Source organism: Rattus rattus, chromosome 15, assembly GCF_011064425.1.
Source record: "Rattus rattus isolate New Zealand chromosome 15, Rrattus_CSIRO_v1, whole genome shotgun sequence".
Classification (NCBI taxonomy): domain Eukaryota; kingdom Metazoa; phylum Chordata; class Mammalia; order Rodentia; family Muridae; genus Rattus; species Rattus rattus.
The window spans coordinates 42,873,102-42,889,563 of NC_046168.1; positions in this window are offsets into that span (position 1 = coordinate 42,873,102).

Below are 16,462 nucleotides of genomic sequence, written 5' to 3' on the forward strand. Positions count from 1 at the left end.
TGCTCTCCTGGATATCCCCCAACACAAGTATCTACCACATCAAGTATCTACCAGAGTAGGCACATCCTCTCCCACTAAGGCCAGACAAGGCAACAATAAAGAGTAAGCTGTCTGCCTGCTACATATGTGCTGGGGTGGCCTTGTTCCAGCCCATGTATGTTCTTTGGTTGGTGCCCCAGATTCGGAGATCTTTCAGGGATTCAGGTTTGTTTACTCTGTTGGTGTTCCTGTGGGGTAGCCATCTAATTCTGGGCCTTTCGTCTTTTCCAAAAGTCCTCCATAAGTGTCCCCAACCTCCATCTAATGTTTGGCTGTGGGTATCTTCTTCTGTTTCAGTCTGCTGCAGGGTAGTGTCTCTCAGAGGACAGTTATGCTAGGCTCCTGTCTACATCATAATCGAGTATCGTTAATATGTCAAGGATTACTCTGGGCATATGCCCAAAAGATGCCCCATCATGCCACAGGGGCACGTATTCTACTACGTTCATAAACAGCCTTATTTGTGATAACTAGAAGCTGGATACAACCCAGGTGTCCTACAATAGCAGAATGGAGACAGAAAATGTGGTTCATTTACACAGTGTATTATGATTTAGGTATTAAGAACAAGAATATCATGAGTTTTTCAGGCAAATGGATGGAACTAGAAAAAATCGCCCTGAATGAGGTAACTCAGATCCCAAAGGACATGCATAGTATGTACTCATTATTAAATGGATATTAGCCAAAAAAATGTACATAATACCTAGGATACAGTACACAGAAATCAAGAAGTTAACAAGTAGAAGGACCCAAGTGAGGATGCCTCAATCCCTCTTAGGAGGAAGAAGAAATCAATCATCACAGGGGTAGGAAGGTACAGAGGGAGGGAGGAACCTGGATGGGAGAGGAGATGAGGACTAAAGGGGAATATAATCAGGTATTGGGTGGGGGAATAAGACTGAATCCCTGAGGGGCAGCAGAAATAATGGAAACAGACAACCTCAGAGATAGGAGGTGGGAGGACCTTCTAGAATGCACTAGAGACCTGGGAGGTGAGAGATGCTCAGGACTCAGAGGGAGGGGACCTTAGAAGAAATGCCCAACAGTGGGGAGAGGGAGCTTGTAGAGTCCACCTCCAGGAGAAAGACAAGGCATCAAGTGGAGGGATGGGGTTGTCATCCCACAGTCAAAAACTCTGAATTGTTCCTGCCTGAAAGAACTGCAGGGCCAAAAATGGAGAAAAGACTGAGGGAGAGGAAGTCTAGTGACAGGCTCAAGTTGGGATCCAGCTCAAGGGGAGGCTCCAAAGCCTCAAACTATCACTTAATGCTATGGTGTGCTTACAGATAGGAGCCTAGCCTGACTGTCCTCTGAGAGGCCCAACAAATAGCTTAAGGAGTCAGATGCAGATACTTACACCCAACAAATGGACAGAAGCCAGGAACCCCTGTGGTTGAATTAGGGAAAGGCTGGAAGAAGCTAAGGAGGAGGCTGACTCCACAGGAAGACCAGCAGTCTCAATTAAACCTCGAGATCTGTCAGACAGTAATCCACCAACCAGGCAGCGTACACAAGCTGATATGAGGCTCCAACACATATAAAACAGAGGAGTGCCTGGTCTGACCACAATGAGAGAAGATGTACCTAACCCTCAAAAGACTTGAGGCATGGGAGGTGGGGTGGGGACAACCTCTTGGAGACAGGGGAGGAGAAATGGGATGAGGAACTGTTGGAGGGCAGAATGGGAGGGGGATAAAGACTGGACGTAAAAAAAAAAAAGAGTAAATAATAATAATTGAAAAGTAACGTTAAGGATTGGTGCTTGCCCCTGAGATAGACTTCAAAATGGGCCAGTTATTGGTTGGCCTTTCCTTCAGTCTCTGCTCCATCCCTGAATTTCTCTTAGACAGGACGAATTTGTAGTTGAAAGTTTTGTGGTGGGTTGGTGCTCCTGTCCTTCTACTGCCAGTCCCGCCTCCATCTTCAGTTCTATTCCAGTGATTGACCTGTCTGCCTCTGTACCAATACCATGCATTTTTTATCACTATTCCTCTATATTACAGCTTGGGGTCTTGAATGGTGATTCCTCCAGAGGTTTTTTACTGTTCAGGATTATTTTGGCTCTCCTGACTTTTTTGTTTTTTCATATAGGTTTGAGAACTGTTCTTTTAAGGTCTGTAAAAAAAAAATTGTGTTAGAATTTAGATGCAGACTGCTACCAATTGTTTTAAATGTTTACTCTTTATAAAGTTTGTAAGGCGATAATGCTTAGTACAATAACCTTAATAAACACACTAGCCTGTAAAATGCCCTCAATTATTCTTTGGAATATAATTTTATATTTGTCAAATATGTTTATATTTGTTCATTTTATAAGATGATACTCCCAGGGCTCTCTTAATTGTTACTAATATGAAAGATACACAATGTTGCACTATTTGTAAATCAGAAAGTTTTGGTAAAAAATGTAAAGATCTTTCTTAGAATTACCCTGTGACTTGGATGGAGATATAACTTAGAGGTTGTCATGATTTGTACATGGTTGGCCCAGGGAATGGCACTATTAGAAAGTATGGATTTGTTGGAGTAGGTGTGTTACTTTGGGCATGGACTTTAAGACCCCCACCCTAACTGCCTGGAAATGAATATTCTATTATCAGCCTTCAAATGAAGATGTAGAAGTCTCGGCTCCTCCTCAACCATGCCTGCCTAGATATTTCCATATTCCCATTTTGATTCTAATGGACTGAACCTCAAATGTTGTCCTTATAAGAGTTTTCTTTGGTCATATTGTGTGTTCACAACAGTAAAATGCTAACTAAGGCACAAGTTGGTACCAGGGATTGGAGTATTGCTTTGATAGGCCTGACCATGTTTTTGTTTGGAAGAATGTTGATTTGGGGACTTCGGATTTGAAAGGCCATGGAAAGCTTTGCGTGGGATTTAATGAACTATCTTAGTAGGAATATGGAAGAGTTTGTCACTGTGAGTGCATTGAACTGTGCAGACCAAGCCCAAGAGGTTTTAGTGGAGAAGAACTTCAGTATGTGGCCTAGAAACTGTTTTTATAGTATTTTGGTGAAGAACTTGACTGCTGTTTGCTCTTATTGGAAGAGTCTGCCTAAGGCTAAGGTGAAAAGACTCATATTAATTGCATTGACAAAGGAAGTCTCAGAAATGCCCATCATAGATGTTGTTCTCTGGTTAAGTATCATGAAGAGACTTTTAAATAAGCATAGCAAGCAAGCTTAGAAAATAAACAAATATAAAATATATGGTTTGAATATTAAAGGGACACTAGGAAGAGAAATAGAGCTGAATCCTGTGTTCAAAGATATTAAATTAAATTAAGGAAGTGGTGACTTTGGGGTAAGATTCCCACCCCCCTCAGTTAAATTTAGGTCTAGGCATGGTGGTATACACCTTTATTCCCAGAAGATAAAGCCAAGCAGATCACTGAGTTCAAGGGCAGCCTTAAACAGAGCAAGTTCTAGGTAAAGAAAAGCTTAAATACAGGCATGGTGATAGATGCCTTTAATCCCAGGAGACAGAACCATGGAGATCTCTAAGTTCAAGGTCAATCTACAGGACAGATAGATTTAAGCAAGTTTCAAAACAGCCAAGCTTAGGTAGTGAGGGAGTTACAAAACAGAAAGCTGGTAATAGATTAAAGAAGGCTATATTTCAGCCCCGGCAAGCAGCAGAACATGGCAGTTTTGGCCATATGGCTCTCACTTTAAGGTACAGAATTAAAGGGACTACCGGGACAATTGGTGGTTGTTAGCTGGAGCTAAGAAATTAGTGGTGATTAAGAAGAGATCCCTCTCACTGAGGTGAAGTCTTCTGGGAAGTATTTTCTGAGAGCACAAAGAAGCCGTGTTCCAGAGATAGCCAAGTTTGTACCTCATGCTGCAGCTGTACTTGATAATGTGAAATTGTCACCCAGGTGGTACTGGTTTTGAAAACAGGAAGAGGTCAAGAAGAGCATCTGAAAGCTTGGCACTGTGAGAGGCCATGGAAGGCCATTGGTGAAAGTACAGCTTCAGTTGTAGTTGATGGCCCAGGATTGAAGGGGTCATGCAAAGGAGTTGAGGCTTGGCACCATGAAGAGAGCCTATGAGAGGTGAAGCCTAGTTGCAGCTGAAGATCCCAGCTTATTTTATATACCAGTATCACAGATTATCACCAAGAATAGCAGTGGCAATGGAGTAGATCAGCCTGAGGTTCGAGCGCTACAGAGGACAGAGAAGAAGTGACACCAACCCTTTAGAGGAGCCCAAGTGTTCATATGTGCATCCCAGACATTTAAACAAGAAGCTGTAACTTTAAAGTTGCCTTGGGGACCCCAAGATGGTTGAGATGCCAGAGAAGTGTTTTATCTGCTGAGGAAAGCTGCTAATAGGAAGTAGAACCAGCCCAAGAGAGGGAAGTTTGTTGAAGTCAACAAAGATGAAACAGGAGTTGGAGATCTGAAGGCTGCTTTGACACCAGACGTGGAGATGAAGAGTTTGGAGTTTGCCCAGCCGGTTTCCTGTCTTGCTTTGGGGATTACAATTAAGTGATTGAATGAATATCAGAATAGACTTTGAATTTTGGATTTTTAACATTGTTGAGATTGCTATAGACCATGGGGACTTTTGGAGTTGGACTAAATATATTTTGCGTTATGCTATGTTTATGTATCCCCCCCATAGACTCATATGTTTGAACAAGCCAATGGGGACCAGGGAGTGGAGTATGTTTTATATACGCTTGGCCAAAGGAGTGGCACTATCAGAAGGCATGGACTTGCTGAAGTATGTCTTTCACTGTGGGCATGGGTTTTAAGACCCTTATTCTGGCTGCCTGGAAGTAATTATTCTGCTAGCAGCCTTCAGAAGATGGAGAACTCTCAGTTCTTTCTGAACCATGCCTGCCTGGATGCTGCCATGTTTCTGCCTTGATAGTGGACTGAACCTCTGAACCTGTAGGTTCAGCCCCAATTAAATTTTGTCCTTATAAGGTTTGTTTTGGTCATAGTATCTGTTCATAGAGGTAAAACCCTAACTAAGACAGGTTAAGATCAGTTTTGCTTTCTCAGGTGACCTAAGTTTGGCTTCAAGCAGCCACATGGTGTCTTAGAAGTGTCTGTTAACTTCGGTATCAGGGCATCTGGCATCGTCTTCTGCCCTCTAGATGCACCAGACATGAAAAAGGTATATATCCAAAACTTCAGGTTAAACATTAATACACATAAAGTAAAAATAAATAAATCTTTAAAAAGAATTGGTACCCCATAAAGAACACTTTTCATTATCAGCTCTGCTTCAAGATTCCTGTGGCCAGATGTACATTAATTTTTAGATTTTAATCTTCAGCATGTCCTTCTGACCACAACAAATGCTTATGGAGAATGGAAGACTGGAGCTTTATCTCATATTTTCTAGAAGATTAGTGAGGTAGTCAGAGAAAATTTCTCCACTCCATTCCCCACACACATATACAATTGTTCTAATCCCCTTCTAATCATGTAACTCTGAGTTCAATAATAAATATGGCAGACTCTCCTAGCTAAGAAATGTCTTTCTAGACTTTGCTAATTAAGTGAAAGTATGGAAGTAAGTTAGGAATGTTGAGAAATTCATATGCATAAAGAGGTATATACTTTCCAGTAAAAATAACCTCCATGAAATAGAGTTAACTTTTAGAAAAAAATAGAATGTTTTAAAGCATTATCAATCGACAAGGTAAAGAGACAGAACATGACCTTAGAGAAAATAAATGTACTATGACAAATAATTCACATTCTTGGAAGTTACAAGCAAGAGTGATAATTGCTAAAAATAAATCACTTTAAAAATGAGTTGCATAGCATGATAGACAGGTCTATAGTGAGTCAGCTTCAGGAACTTCTCAAATGCACAGTGTAGAGATTATATTGGAAAACAAGTAGGTGAAATTTAAAAAATACTGACATTGTAAAACCCTCACCATAAAGAAGCTGGTAATAAAATAAAAAGACTTGTAATAATCATTTAAAACAAGATAATTTTGAAAGAAGCATTCCTAACATTCATCTTAAGTGTCGAAAGAAATTGAGGTGAGGAAAAGAGAAAAAATAAAAACAAAAACTCTGAGCAACACAAAGAATGATTCATATGTTTCTATATATTTACCTGTTGATCAGTCTGTCTGTCTGTCTGTCTTTCTGTCTATCTATCTATCTATCTACCTACCTACCTATCTAGTATCATCATTATCTATTTATTCATTTATGTAATGTGAAAGAAAGAAAGCTACCAACAGAACATAGCCATTCCTAACAGGGACTAAGAAGTAGCTGCAATATTTTGTTCTTGTTATTAATGCAAAATTCTAAAGGAAAAAATGAAGAAAAATTGTATTTCTGAGAGAGAAAGAAAAAAACAGGACTTGTATTCTAGAACTATTTAAACAAGTATGTGGTAGTGAAGAGAAAGAACTTATTTGTATATATAAAGCTAGGAAATACTTATTTATGAATTCTTGACAAAATGCAACAGAGAATGATTCCATTCAAATGCCAAATAATTCCAATAAAAGGAAACTTCAAGATGCTGAAAAACTGTAAAATTCCATTTCACCCAGTCAAAAAGGCTGTCATCAAGAAAATAAAAAATGGCTCAGAGAAAGTTCAATCAATAAAGTACTTATTTGCTTCACAAGCATGGGGTCTGGTATTCAATCCCAAGAACCCAAATGTTGACAATCATGGTATACACTTACAATCTCAGCAATGGAAGGAAGAAACAGTCAGACCTCAGAGATGTCCTACTCAGAAAGTCTCTTCTAATTGGTGGGTTCCAAGTCAATGATACATCTTATTTCAAAGGAAATAGGCAGCACTCTTTTGAATGATTATTGAAGTTGTGTTCTGGCTTCTACACATGAGCACACACAAACTCACACACACACACACACACACACACACAGGAACTTACCCACAAAGCTATACACACAACACTGTACAACATAAATGTAAAATTGACTGAGTGTAAATTTTTATTTTCTCAGATGAAGGGCTCAGATGAGAATTGTAGCCAAATTTTGTGAATATACAGCTTGAGCTGAGCCCAGAGGATTTCTATCTAACTATTCCTTAGGCGTAGATCTGGAAGCTCCTAACCTCCATACCAATCTAATCTTCTGCAAGCCCAGACTTTAAAAGTATCAGTTTACAGCCTCCATCTGCTAACCTAGGCCTAGAATGTTTCAGTCTCCAAAATTTATGGCTGATTAAACTCACTCTCTTTGTTTCTGAACTCTGGCTACATAGTTCAACTCACCCATTCTGGCTCAAACTCCTCCGTAGGCTGACTGAGTCAATCAGCTTCTCTTGTCTTCTGACTGGATTGCTCTGCTTGGAAAGACTGCCTCTGATCTCCATGAAGCTTAATTGCTCCAAACTTCACTGAACTGCATCAGACTGAACTAGACTGAACTGAACTGCATCAGATTCAACTGAATTAAACTGAATTGAATTGAATTCTCACTCTATCACTGCTCTTTAAGTAGCCTCTCTTTCCTATCTTTTCTCATGAGAGTTGGGCATAGCCTGTTTTTGACTCATTCTCTCAAATATACCTCTGACTTTTCACTTGCCTGTACCTCTATTAGACATCACTGTTTGGGATTAAAGATATGAACTAAAGGCATGTCTATATCCCTAGAGGGATCACTTGTGTGTTCCAGTCAGAGGGATTAAAAGTATGGATTCCATCCCGACAGAAAAGGTATGTGGCATATCTGCATTTCAGCCAGGTTGTATCTTAGGGTATGATCCCTTGCCAAAGCATCTGTGTTGCTGGATTAAAATTCCTCTACTCTCTAACTAAACCAACTAAGCAACCAATCAAACAAAAACAAAACCTAAGCACAAGTTTGGCATGATGTTGTTTGTCTTTAATCCCACCATTTTACATCCAAGAGGATTTCTGTAGGTTTGTAGTTAGCCTGATTTACATAACTTGTTCTAAATTAGCCAGGGCTACATAGAAAGACATTGCTTCAAAAACAACGAACATACAAATTCTGGTGAAGATAGGGAAGAAAGTCAATACTCTGTGAAAATATACATCAGTCCAGCCATTGCCAAAAGTGTGGAAGTTCCAAATATTAAAAGTAAAATTACCTTATGATCCTAACATTATTTAATTCTATCCTTCTGCCAGAAATCAGTCCAAAATCAGTTTAGACTACAGATTCCCACGCATTCATTATTATATCACTATTTACAACAGTAAAGATGAGCATGGTTCCATAAATATATTTCTCTTGTTTATGTTAATTTTTCTTTTCATTCAAGTTAATTATTTACTATAGAAATATAACCAATCAGAAAATAGCAGTTTATGGAGATTCTAAGAGAACTCACTTCATTTCTCTATCTTCATAAAGGTATTGCTTACATTTGACAACATCGATCACAGCATAAATGAGTGTTTGAAGTAAAGATAATCTTGGATAATGAAAACTAACTCAATAACAAGCATTTAAAGTACATTTGTCTTATTAAAATTCAGCTGTCCATAGATTTTTAAAACATCTCCTTCTAGCATTCCCAAAAGAAATAATTAATATCCATGTAATGCTTTTTAATCTATAATAAATTACATATAAACTATCTCACTAGCAATGCATTGAATGAAGTTTTGTGAAACTGGTTATAATTTTTATTAAGTATTGCATTGCGACTTTTAAATTTTCATTTATCTAGGTGTTTATCTGTACTGAGACGATTTAAATAATATTTACCAATCATAATATTTAACAACATTTATAGAAAATTTAACCTTCTCATTATGAATATTTGTGTATTTAAATGCTATTTTATCTGGCACACATTAATAAAGAAGAAGATGTAAACAAAGAAATCCACATTTTTATTCCTATTTTAATTGAAATAGAGAAACAATTTTAAAAGATTTTAAATGGTACAGGGAATTAAACTGTAATACAAATTTTGTCCTTGTTTTTATTAAATTTATGAACCTTATAACCTAGAGAACTTTCTACCTTTATTCTTTTATTACTAAAACAGATATAACTGAAAATTGTAAGAAAAGGGTAAGCAAAAAGGAGAATAAAAAGAAATGAGGCATTCTCTTGGTTTAGACTCTCAATCTTTAACTCATCTGTATCTAAAATTATATGAATTTGCCAAATAATTAAAATAATTATAGTGTGCCTTAAAATATATGTTTATTTTATCTTTAATTAACTCTAATAAATATAAGTAACAACACAATTAAAGTATTCAACTGGCTTTGCTTCTGTAACTTCCCCTTTCCTCATCCTTATCTAGTCATGCAATGGCCTATCATTCACTAAATGAACATGAGAAATTGGGACTGAAGAAGGAGTAGTCTCTTCTATAGCACAGATTTTACTTATAATATACCCACACATGCACCCCCCCACACACACACATACACACAGGGAATGGGGGAGTGAGAGTTCTATGATTATATGAACTAGAAACACAAGAAGACATTTTTGAGATTATATAGAGCAACATGAAGCTACTTATATATGAATTTGAGATGTACATGTAGTAGAAGGACAGGACCAATGACAATAGCAACTTTTTCTGGGACAAAGTAGAACTTTGTGATCTGTGTTATGTTAGTCCCAGCACAATATTCTATTACTTGAAAACCCTGTAGTTTTAAGTTAGCAGCACCTATCATACAGCATAAAAGACAGCAGGAAGTAAGACAGAGAAAACTGTAGTGGAAGTGAAAAGACCATTAACATTGTAAAATGTATATTCATGTCCTTTGTGTATCTATGACAGAGACAGAGGTAATTTGTTTTAACTTGTACCTGGCACCTGTACACCTCTAACTATGTTAATTAATTTATACTGTGATTGGTATAGTGATCTTATCTTTGATTTCTGGGAACTTCGTCCTCAGTGTCAATGCCTCTAATAAGTATTTGAAATAACTTTCCTTTGACTTTTACTGTAGAGTGACTTGTCTCTGTCTTTCAAAATTTCTACTTAGTAACTGAAATCATTCACATCGCTCAAAATAACACTTCCCTCCTTTCCTTGTTTCTTGATGTGATAAGTCAGGAACAACCAATAAGCACGAAGCTTTAGCTTCCATTGGATAATATCATTGTTATATCCTTGAAGACTTCGTCAAGAACAGAGATATGCTAAATGAATTAGGAAAGAACAAAACAAAAGCAAACATACAAACATGCACAAAGAGTTGTGAATGGATTATGAAAAATAACACTGAGATGACAGACCTGTACTTGATTTATGTGTCATGCCAATGAGAAGACATCATGATTTAGTCATGAAGTCAGTGATAACTAAAGATTACTTTTTTGGTTTTGTTTTTTGCTTTTTGTTTTGTCTTGTTTTTGTTGTGGTTTTGATTGTTTTTTGAGAAAAAGTCTCTGTATGTAGCACTGGTTGTCCTGGAAATCACACCTGTAAACAAGATTGGCCTATAACTCATAGAGATCCACCTGCCTCTGCCTCTCAAGTGATGGGATTAAAGGCATGAGCCACCAGGTCGATCTCTGAAGTTTTAATTAATCTCTTTACTCAATTTAATTCAAATTGTCCATTTGAAGTTGAGTATTCTGTTTGTTACTATAATCCATTTTTTTATTATATTGTATGTGGTTAAACCAGTGATATGACTAAGCTTTATTTTTGTGAAATATATATATATATATATATATTCAGAAGACTACTATAAAATATGCCTAAATATAGAGATGATAGTATTCTTTTGTGGAAACTGAACATTATGCTTTAAAATGGCCAATCTGAATTAAGGGCACATTTATTGCATCAAAAGTTATAATTTTCAGCCTCCATAATGAAGGTAGGGAATTGTATGCATTCTGCCACCAACTTCTAGTTTCCCTGTAAAAAGTACCCTATGATGGCATTGTAGGTTTGCTTTCTAAATCCAGTTTTTGCACATTGTCAAGTTATGGATCACACTGCTAATTATTGTCTACTACACAGAGAAGCTTCTCAGTGTGAGGGTTGAGTAAGTTACTGATTTATGGATGTAGCAATACATCATTAGGAGTCATTTATTGCTGTCCTTCTAGCAGAATAATAGTATTAGACTTTCTCTTAGGCCCATGATTTATCTAGTCTCAGGTTCATGGCCAATTTAGCAGTGTCTTGTATAGATTTCATCTCATGGAGTGGCCTTTAAGGCAATCAGAAATTGCTTGGATTGTGCCACAATTGCACAAACTTATCTTACAGGCTGGGTGCTGTTGTAGATTGCTGTGTTTGTAGATAGTTGATACTGATGATTACTTTTTTCCTCTAGTAGAATAAAAATTGCTCTCCTGCACCATGAATGCTAGTTAGTTTGAGTATTGTTTCCAGATGGCTCGATTTATTTCTTCATGTTTGATAACATAAGTTAAAAGGTACCTTCCTCAATAGAGCCTATCAAGAGCCAATAGCTTTAATAATACCCTATTACATTTGGGTGGTGTACTAGTCCCTGTTATTAACAACTCAGTGAGATGTAATCCATCCCAAGCAGTGACCGTTTTACTTGATTGCATTAATTCCTTAGTTGAATCATTGTCTCCCCCATTATATTGTAACTACATTTAAATTCTTTTCATGTATGTATCTGTTTTAATGAACTTTCACAATAGTAGTTTTCCATATGGCTTTTCAGAAGGCCTTTAAGTAGTTGTCTAATTGCCTGCCTTCCCAACTCCATTCGATCTTTTTAAACTAATTTACCCTCATCTCTTTTTTGAGTGAAAATATTAAAATTTATTATATGGAGAAATATCTGTACATTAACGAGACTAAGAATACACTTTTAAATTGTTAACTTTCAATGACAAAAGATGATTATTTACTTCAAAGGGAAAGCCACTTTCTTTTAAATTATAGGCAATATTTTCATTTTAATTATAAAAATCATTTTTGAATTGATTTTGAAGCAGCGTGTTCTTAAGTTACATTTCAATTATTTTTTATTCTTAACATTTACATTGATCAATTTCCTTCTTTATCAAAAATAGATTTTTTCATACAATATATCTTGATTACAGTTTCTCCTCCATCTACTCCTCCCAGTTCCTTCCCACTTCCCCTCACATCTATATCCATTCCCTTTCTATCTCTCATTGAAAAAGGACAGGATTCTAAGAGATAACAATAGAATATAATGAAATAAAATATAAGGTAAAACAAATACCATCACATTGAAAGTTGGACCAAGAAAACCAACAGATTGAAAAGAGCCCCAAGAGAAGGCACAAGAGTCAAAGAAGCACTCATTCCCACACTAAGGAGTTCCATAAAAATATTAAGTGAATGCTATTATACATACACACATATAATACATTATATAAAATATATATATATAGTTTTAGTTATAGTTATAGTTATAAAGAAACTTGTGTTCCTGGGGTCCTCCATCTATTTTGGATCTTACACTCTTTCTGCCCCCTCTTTTGTGGGGTTCCAACAAAAAGAAAGTCTTGTTCTGTGCCGATGAAATAAAATCTATTTCATACTTTTTCTTGTATCATATCCAGGATATATAGTTTTATGCTAAGTTCTTTAATATATTTTAGTTGAGTTTTGTGAAATGATAAAATGTAAGGATGTATTTTCATTCTTTTCTTTTGAAACTTCATAAACTCCTTTATTTTAGAACTGAACAACAGAATGAATTTTTCACTAGAAAAAAAAAAATCTCATGTCTGGATTCAAAGCTGGAAGCTGTATGATTCAGAGACTGGCTCTTTCACCTCTTTCTCCCCCGGAACAAGGAATTCACAAAATACTGTGATTCATGATTTGCCAGCAAGTACAGTTTGAAATGTGGGAGGCATGGGTAATGCATGCTTTTGTCTTTTTCTGCATGCCAACTATGTAGTTTAGAGCAATTTCTCTTTAATGCTTAATTAAGTTCTACCATATGAGGGAAAAACTAATTTTCCACATGAAATTGATTCATTTAAGCCCTGTATAATTTCTATTTTATTAATTGATAGATTTATTTATTTACTTTAGATTTCAATCTCAGCTTCCTGTCCATTGTCTCCTCCCAGCTCTACTCTCTGCCCCTCCCTCCCTTTCCCCCATCTCTTCTCTTCAGAGAAGAAGCATCCTATAAATATCAACCTTGACATATCAAGCCCCTATTGAGCTTGTCTAATTCCTCTGTCTTCCCCAGATTTGAATTCTCCTGCTCTATCCCCAAGCCCTCTCCTACACTGTTCTCTCCCTCCCTCAATCCTCAGTGTCTGTTCTGTATCCCCTTCTCAGTGAGATTTGAACATCCTCCTTGTTATTTAGCTTCTTGGAGTCTGTAGATTGTAGTGTGGTTATTCTGTACTTTATGGCTAATATACACTTATATGTGAGTTCATACCATGCCTCCCTTTTGTTTCTGGGTTATCTCACTTGGAATGATCTTCTCCAGTTTCATCTACTTGCCTGCAAATTTCATGATGCCATTGTTCTTGATGGCTAAATAACAGTTCATTGTGTTAATCCACTGCATTTTCACTATGCCTACTTTGGTTCAGGAACATCTAAGTTGTTTGCAGTTTTTGACTATTACAAATAAAGCTAATATGAACATAGTTGAGCAAGTGTCCTTGTGGTATGCCGTAGCATCCTTGAGTATATGCCCAGGAGTGGTATAGCTGGATAATGAGGTAAAACCATTCCAAATTTTCCGAGAAATAGTCACATTGATTTGCAAAGTCATTGTACAAGTTTACATTCCTAACAGTAATGGAGGAGTACTCCCTTGCTCCACATCTTCACTACAATGAAATGTAGCATGAGCTTTTGATCTTAGCCATTCTGATGGGCGTAAGGTGGAATCTCAAGTTGTTTTGATTTGCATTTTCCTGATAAGTAAGGATGTTGAACATTTCTTCAAGTGCTTCCTAGCTGATAGAGATTCCTCTCTTGAGAAGTTCCTGTTTAGATTTGTACCACATTTTTAAATTGGGTTATTTGGTTTACTGATATCTAATTTCATGAGTTCTTTATATGTTTTGGATATCAGCCCTCTGTCATATGTAGAGTTGGTGAAGATCTTTTCACAATCTATAGGCTGTCACCTTGTGCTATTGACTGAACTTTGACTTACAAAAGTTTTTCAGTATCATGAGGTCACACTTATTAATTATTGATCTTAGTGCCTGAGCCCTTGGTGCTCTGTTCAGGAAGTTGTCTCCTGAACTGGGGAGTTCAAGGCTACTCCCCACTTTCAGTTCAATTAGACCTAGTGCATTGAGTTTTATATTAAAGTCTTTGATCCATTTGGGCTTGAGTTTTGTGCCAGGTGATATATATGCATCCATTTGTATTCTTCTACCCACAGACCTCAAGTTGGACCAGCAGCATTTGTTGAAGATGATCTTTTTTTTCCATCCTATTGTTTGGCTTCTTTGTTAAGAAATCAAGTATTTGTAGGTGTGTGGGTTTATTTCTGGGTCTTAGTCTCAATTCCATTAATCAACCTGTCTATTTCTATACCAATACTATGCCATTTTTATTACTACTGTTCTTGCATCGCCACAGACCATGTGAACATGATCTGACTTAAGCAAGAATAGTTCATTGAATGCACACTACACCATAACGCTGATCTGATCAGGACTACAAAAAGGAGTCACGAACTTAACTGTGGCACGAACCTGTTCTGAGGGCAGGCTTATGAAGTAAAACAAAACAAAACAAAACAAAACAAAACAAAAAAACAAAGCACAATGACTTAATATGCAGGTGCAGGAAGTATTTCCATGGTGATCAACTTTCACTCAAACCATTTTAGACACAACAAAAGTTCATATTGACCTTTAACTTGATGTGTCTTATGCAAAGCCTTGTGGAATTTCTTAAGATTAACGAACCTCATGAAGAACATACAGAACATAATAGGATATGTGATCAGCCTGACTCTCGATCAAGTTCTTTTTCTGTGTCAATGACTGGCAGGCATTTTACCACAACAATATGAAATAGCTGGCAGGCATGGTACAAAATGGTTACAGCTATTCTTTGGGGTGGAGTGGGGTGTCAGAGAAAGAAAAGAAGCAAAGAAAGAAAGGAGGGCAGGTTTACTAGGACAGTTTTACAGAAGCAGGTTGCAGGTGAAGATAAAACCAGTCAGAAAATAAGAAAGAGCCAGAAGCTTAGAATTTATTGCCAAAGGTAGTATGAGGCCAAGCAGAGTGATTCAGTGAAAAGCCAATAGAAGCCAGTTTGAATCATTCAACTTAGAGAGGAGTTTGATGCCGAAGAGGTGAGTTGAACCAATCATCTAGAGTTCAGAAATGACTAGAAGGGTGAGTTTATTCAACTGTCTTTAAGACAACAATTACATCAGGAGAGAGTAAGGAGTGTAGGAAGACTAAAGGGAGGGAAGAAGAGAGTAGGGAAAGCGAACTAGTAGAGCACACCTCTAGCAGAAAGACAGGGCATCAAGAGAGGGGTGGGGTTACCATCCCACAGTCAAAAACTCTGACTCATAATTGTTCATGTCTGAAAGAACTTCAGGGACAAAAAATGGAGAAGAGCCTGAGGAAATGGAAGTACAGAGTCAGACTCAAAGTGGGATCCAGCTCAAGGGGAGGTCCTAAGGACTAACACTATTACTGAGGCTATGGTGTGCTCACAAAAGTGACCTATTGTGGCTGCCCTCTGAAAAACCCAACAAGCAGCTGAAAGAGTCAGATGCAGATATTTGCACCCAACAAATGGAAAGAAACTGCTGACCCCTTTGGTTAAGTTAGGGAAAAGCTGGAAGAAGCTGAGAAGAGGTCAACCCTGTAAGAGAACCAGCAGTCTCAATTAACCTGGACCACTGAGATCTCTCAGACACTGGATCACCAACCAGGCAGCATACACCAGCTTAGATAAGGCCCCTAACACATATACAGCAGAGGACTGCTGGGTCTGGGTTCAGTCAGTGAAGATGCACCTAACCCTCAAGAGACTGGAGGCCCCAGGGAGTGGGGAGGTATGGTGGAGTGGAGGCTGGAGGGATGGGAACATTGTCATGGAGATGGGGGTGGGGTTAGGTACTGGATGTGGAACAGTCAGAGGGTAGACCAGGAAGAGGAAAAAATTTGGAGTGTAAAGAAAAAAAAAAAAAAAAAAAAAGGACCAGGCCCAATACCTAGCAGTAGATGGATGACACAAACTCAATGGTGTTTTTGGAGGTTCTTTGTCTCATAATGTATTGAGGTTTTTTTTTCCTTTGTAATTCTTCACATATATATTATGAATTCTTTTAATATTAGAGATTTTTACATGCATAAAATGTATTTTAATAAAATCTTCCCTCATTCCCTTTCTTTAAATTCCTCACTGTTTTTCCCAACGCTTTACCTTTCCAACTTCATTAGCTCTGTTTTTAAGCTCCATGAACCCATTTACTACTCTCTGTATGTGCAGTTTGGGAACTGTCCTCTAAGACCA